Raw genomic sequence first — 6,000 nt, 5'->3', positions numbered from 1 at the left:
ACAAAGAACAGCTAACAAATAGTATTACTTCTGCCTACCAGTCTGACTGCATTTCCAGGTTCCATCTGGCTGCATAATTACCTTTGCAATATTGAGGCTGTCCTAAAAAGTTGGACTGCTCTCATCCCTTTACACCGTATGCCAGGCCTGTCCCGTTCCCCTTGTGTCTGATACAGAATCTGTAGCAGATCCAGGGGAGGAATGGTGAGCTTTCATCATCAACCAGCAGCATGATTGAAAGGGATCAGTACTGGACTGAAACAGAAACATTAAGTTGAAAATCTTCTCCATCTGCCTCTAGGCTGATGATAAATTATCAACCAGAAGGATCAAAAATCTTCAAAGGGGTATCCTAAGGCTCAAAGTAGATTGTCCTGCTCTGACCTGAAATAGCTTCAAAAGCAGGCCTCCTTCCCCAGCCCTTCTTTGTAGAAGAAACTTGAAACATAACAGCATAGCATGTTGTATAAAAGTACACTTCAAATATCCTGGCACATAATGTGCCCCAGCAGTGTCCCTGCTTATCTCAGGCTTTCAAGTTGAATTGTTACTTGTGGGCTTGCTCATTACACAAAAAGTCCACCTCTAAACAATTCCAGACAAACTCCTTGTAACTCAGATTAGAACAACAGTTCTACTCCAGGAAGCTCCAAGTGTGAAGAAGTATGCACTTGTATCTATGGAGTTCTGCTTAAAACTAAAAGCATCTTGCCATTATGCAAACTGCAGTGGTGATCTCAGGTATGTTAAAAGGGTGTGTGAAGGGGCAGGGTGGGGGGCAAGGGAAGACTAGGCTGGAATCTCCACGTGGAACTCTGGCTGACTCAACCCAGACTGCATCCTCCTCCCCCGACTCCCACAGCAATAACCAAGGAGGGGCCTTCTCTGTATAGATGGGGGAAAAGATGTGTTTACGATTTTGGTGATTTTAGTGAAGTGTTTACGATTTTGGTGATTGGGAGAAGGGGTTGCCAAGGTGGGTGAAGGAGGAAAAGGGGGGGGGGAGATCACCTGAACAGTGAGTAGGCCTGAGCGGTTCAAGTAAAGCCACTGGTCCCTGTGCATCTGAGGAGGGTATATAAACCCTGTACCTTCAGCCTGAGTCCCCCCTCGTGTTTGGAGACCCCAGCCAAAATTGGGCAAACTGAGGCATAGCTGAATGTTGCTGCAGATAAGACCCCAGCTGAAAGTGGGGAACTGGCAGTGTGAACTAGTGTCGACAGCACTACACTAGGACTCAGGAGACCTGAGTGCTATTCCCAGCTTGGCCACTGGCCTGCTGGGTGACTGTGGGAAAGTCACTTCACCCCCTCTGTACCTTAGTTCCCCCATCTGTAAAATGGGGATAATGATACTGACCTCCTTTGTACAGTGTTTGATTAAAGTGCTATAAGATCTAGGTTTTATTAGTTACTGTTGAATGTTGCCTAGTGAGGGATTCCTGTCTGAGTGTGGGAAACACCCAACATATGTATTTAGCAGCCTTGAGGTGCTGCCTGTAATAGAAAGGGGTAGGACAAATATTAGGAGGGGAGTCGGGTCCAGTGGAGCAGCAAGGCCTTGCCAAGTGGACAATGCCATGATATGGGTAAATCGGCTAGTATAGGGGTGGCCAACCTGTGGCTCCGGAGCCACATGCTGCTCTTTGGAAGTTAATATGCGGCTCCTTGTATAGGCACCGACTCCGGGGCTGGAGCTACAGGCGCCAACTTTCCAATGTGCCGGGGGGTGCTCACTGCGCTCCCTGGCTCTGCCACAGGCCCTGTCCCCACTCCTTCCCACCTCCTCCCCTCAGCCTGCCATGCCCTCACTCCCCCCCGGTTCCTTCTCAGGCTCAGGTTGGCCACCCCTGAGGTAGGAGCTAAATTACACAAGTGGAAAAGGTTGGTGACAGCCCATCATGAAATTGCACCATGCTTGATACAGGTAATTGGTTCCTGGTATTCAAATACATACAGGATGTATGAGGCCTTCAGGTGAGAATGAGAGTCCAGCCATGTGTATGTGCTCATTTTCCTGGTTTTCAGGAACAAGAGAGCAGGGCCTGAGCATCAGTGTTCGGATCTGTGGGTACACTACCATGCACTGGGCCTACAGCTGGGCAGCCAGCTCCCACGGAGGTCCACAACTGGGCCTCAGGAGTGAGGCAATTCTGAGTTGGCATGGCAAGGGGAGCGTGCCATGAAGCAGCCATCTGAAATGATGTTTGGGATTTTGTAAGGGGGTTGACTTAATCACTGGGGCCCAGGGAGATTTAGGGCAGATCCAGGACCTTTTCCCCACGGGTGATCGTGAACAGTCTGAGATGATGCGGCAGAGGATATAGTGGGGCATCTACAGAGCTCCATTGGTTGACGAGGCCAGAAGAGGTGTGAATCACCCAGAAGGGGGAGGATCAGTTATTATCCATCAGAAATATCATATTTGGTACCAGAGCCAAGCGGGGATGATGGGGTATACTTTTCCGACCAGGGATGGCATAGATTTTTGGCTGATGTTATGGAGGGAATTATTAACTATTTGGGAACCCAGCAGGGATAGGGAGGCTATAGGAAGAGGGGCAGAAAAAGAGCGAAGCTAATTACTGGGGCCTCTTCAGGACAGATATTCATTACAGATGTGATAAAGGTCCCTGATGAACTGCAAGTGGACTAAGGGAAAGTCATCCCCTAAAGCAGCTGGGGAACAAGACTGGGGCTCCTAATGTCTAGTACAGTGAGGAGACAACCCACTTTCCCTGTCCTTAACCCTCCTATAGGGCCCCTCCAATGGGCTGGAAACCAGGTGTAGAGGACTGAGGAGCTGATGGTAGTCCTCCACCACATAGAAACCCATAAAGACGACATGATGGCCTGCTCTGTGCAAGTTATTGACATTTAACTCCCGGATGAATTCAGTTAAAGTTGCAGCCTAATTAAACCACATACCTTGCCTCATGTCTTTTGTCCCACACATCCGGGACAATTTCTCCTGCAGCTTCCTGGGCAACACATCAGCCTTGCAGAGGGTACAGCATGCTCAACTCTCCCTGCATCTGGCTAACTCCTCTGCTTAGGCCGTGGGGATGAAGCCATGACTCTGTCCCATGTCAGGCAGCTGGCATGTAGGGATCCATCTACATGCGCAAGTGAGACTCCCAGCCTGGCTCAACAGACTTGAGGTAATAGGGCTTGTGCTAGTACTGAAAATATAGCTGTGTAGACAACTCTTTGATGTTGTGGCTTGGGCTCTGAAGCCCACCCCTCTCCTTAGACTTCAGAGCCAGAACTGCAACTTCAAAGAGCTGTCTACACAGCTTTTTTTTTTTTTAAAAGAATGTTAGCCCTGCTAGCCCACAGCTGTTGACGGAGCCCAGGAGATTCATTTCCATGGGCTGTGTAGACACATCCTTTGGGGCCTAAGTGCTCCAGCACCTTTGTGCCTCTGTGCAGGAGCCAGCTCCGAGACAGGAAGTTGCTTCTCATGCCTCCCTCCCCGCAATCAAGGCACAATCTGTCTCTTAATGTGATGAGGCCAAGTGGTTTCTATTTACCATACCCTAACGAATTATAGCAAAAATGATGCCAAGTGCGTTGGAACACAGGATCTTTCCTTTCAGGTCACTTGCCCTATTTCCCATTCATAGATAGCAATTACAAGTATTGATTTATTTGGAATCCAAATTCAAGTGCAAAAATTTGCAACAACCTGCCCTGCTGTCTCAACATGGCTAAGATTTTCCAAATGAATGATGTATGAACATCCCACCAAGCCTGCCTCACAGATAATTCATCAACCATTCTTTTTCCTTGAGCCAGAGAGCTGTATTAGAGGTGTGGGCTACAAGATTCACTTATCAAGTGACTTCAGGTACAAGTTTTCTCTTCTACTTGCCTTCTCTGTGTGACCTGTTTGGTGCTTGAACACAAAGGGAGGGGACAGATGTCCAAAGCTGCCTGACAGCTGGAGCTGTAGTAATATTTCAGTGTACTAGAAATAGAAACAAAATCACCGAACATGCTAATTCCCCTCTACCAGAGACTATGCCTGATAGCGACAGTGTTAGAATGTTCTACTGTTTTCACTCCAGCCTCTACCATACTTTGAATGACAAATACTTAGTATACGAGGAAAATGAGCATTAAAAGCGGGAAAGAGCTTATGGTAGTTGAGCTCCTTAGTCCTTTTGGCACTTATCGTGACATCCTTAAAAATACCCACAAAACAAACTTTAAATACCTTTTGTGTTCCCTCAGCAATAAAGCAAAGGTGGATAACAAATTTCTCTGCTCCCAATAGAAATATTCATTAAAAGGTAAACAACTATACCAGGTTCCCCTCTATTTTGAACTAAATGGCTCTTTAAATAAGAAATCAGAATTAACAGTTCTTGAATCATCTCACTTGTCGTGTTCACTATTTTTCTAAAGGATCTATTTTCAGAGGTTTGCAAAATAAGAAAATGCAAAAGAAAAAGAGCACACAATGCACTAGAATGAACCATTTTAATAATTGTTAATATCAGAAGAATAGGATCCGTTTGCCTGCATGTTACCTTTCCTTCTCAGTGGTACAAAAACAAGAGATATATAGAAAGAGAGAGAGAGTGAGAAGGAAAAAGAGAATGGATGAATGAATTTGCTTTGGAAAGAAAAAATACCTTTTTGTTAAACATTTCATTTTGTTCCTGTGCATTCATGCTCGAAGATGAAAGCAGATCCAGTATTAGGCTGAAAGATCAGGAACACACACACACCTTTTCCATTTGGGTAGCTAGACGCTGTAAGAAAACTGTTTAACAGGCAGCACAGCTGTTCTCTTCGACAATGGCAATCCCAGTGGCCGTTAAAGGCAAGAAAATATCTGATGCAGTCATCCTATCTAAACAATGCAGCTTGAAAGAATTAAATTACTTAGTGTATTTCAAGACTGCAATAATGAAAAAAGAAACATGCCAAGGCACATCAGGGGCATTGTTTACACTGATCTTTACGCTTTAATATACTTTTTGATAATGCATGTTTCTGAATTATTCTATTAAATAGATGAAATGTGCTGACAGTCTCCAAAATGATATCTCTGAAATGTGTCTCTGTTTTTAAACTCTAAAATACTTACTCACCAAGTGCAGAAGGCTTATACAACAGTAAACTAAGTGACAGATATATTGTCCTGAATTTAATCATAGTCTCTTCAGAATGATAGACTTTACACAGCATTTTGAAGATTATTTCCTTTTAACGGACTTTTAATATGCATTTCTCCTCTTTGCACCACACCATTACTACTAACGTGATAAATGGCAAACATATTATCAACACTTATTAGCCTATTAATGTTCACTTGATTACCCTTTATATTTAAAATTAACAAGCATACTTTACATTCAGGGCTATTAACTAGCAAACATTTAGAGCCAGATTGCAACCCCTTGCTCACATTTACAAGTTGTGACTCACCTTGAACAGTGCCATTAAAGTCAGTGAGGCCAACTGTCAACAATGGGAGTAAGTGCTGTTCACAACCTGGCCCTTATAAAGTATTGAGGGGATGGGGCACTCCTGTGCATCCCTGGCTGGCCAGGGGTGGCCCAGAAGGTGCTTCTCACCTTGTTTTACCAAAACTGGGTGTTAGCAAGTTTGCTTACTTAGATCAGCACAAACAGAAGCCAAAACATAAGTAAGTCTCCCTTTAATAAAGCCCCATGAAAGGAGCACTTAGACAACAGTTTAAAAGCCCTTACCTCAGAGCCCAGATACTGATTACCCCAAATTTAGAAGTCCAAAACAAAAAGTCTATGTGTCTGGTGTGACAAAGTTCCTCCTCTACCTTGGTGGGTCTTGCTCCAAGGCGAGCAAATCCGCCAATAAGCGCTTCACGGCAGCCCTCAGCTTGGCCATTTTTCTGAACCCACAGTCCAGGTCGACTCCTCCTGTGTCTGACCAGGAGTTGGGAGGATTTGGGGGGAACCCGGGCCCGCCCTCTACTCCGGGTTCCAGCCCAGGGCCCCGTGGAATGCAG

The 6,000-nt window shown here is 45.4% G+C and overlaps 1 long non-coding RNA gene across 1 annotated transcript in view; it reads left to right on the top strand.

Annotated features, from left to right (window-relative positions):
• The first annotated feature begins 571 nt into the window (after positions 1-571).
• The window catches only part of LOC141996849 (uncharacterized), a 29,246-nt gene continuing 23,817 nt past the window's right edge, over positions 572-6,000 (top strand). Inside the window, exon 1 of the long non-coding RNA XR_012641627.1 lies at positions 572-741. This is a non-coding gene — a long non-coding RNA (uncharacterized LOC141996849). The remainder of the gene's footprint in view (positions 742-6,000) is intronic.

This window comes from Natator depressus, chromosome 12 (genome assembly GCF_965152275.1).
Source record: "Natator depressus isolate rNatDep1 chromosome 12, rNatDep2.hap1, whole genome shotgun sequence".
Taxonomy (NCBI): domain Eukaryota; kingdom Metazoa; phylum Chordata; order Testudines; family Cheloniidae; genus Natator; species Natator depressus.
The sequence above is the reverse complement of the archived record's forward strand: the minus strand, read 5'-3'. Positions and strand labels throughout refer to the sequence as shown.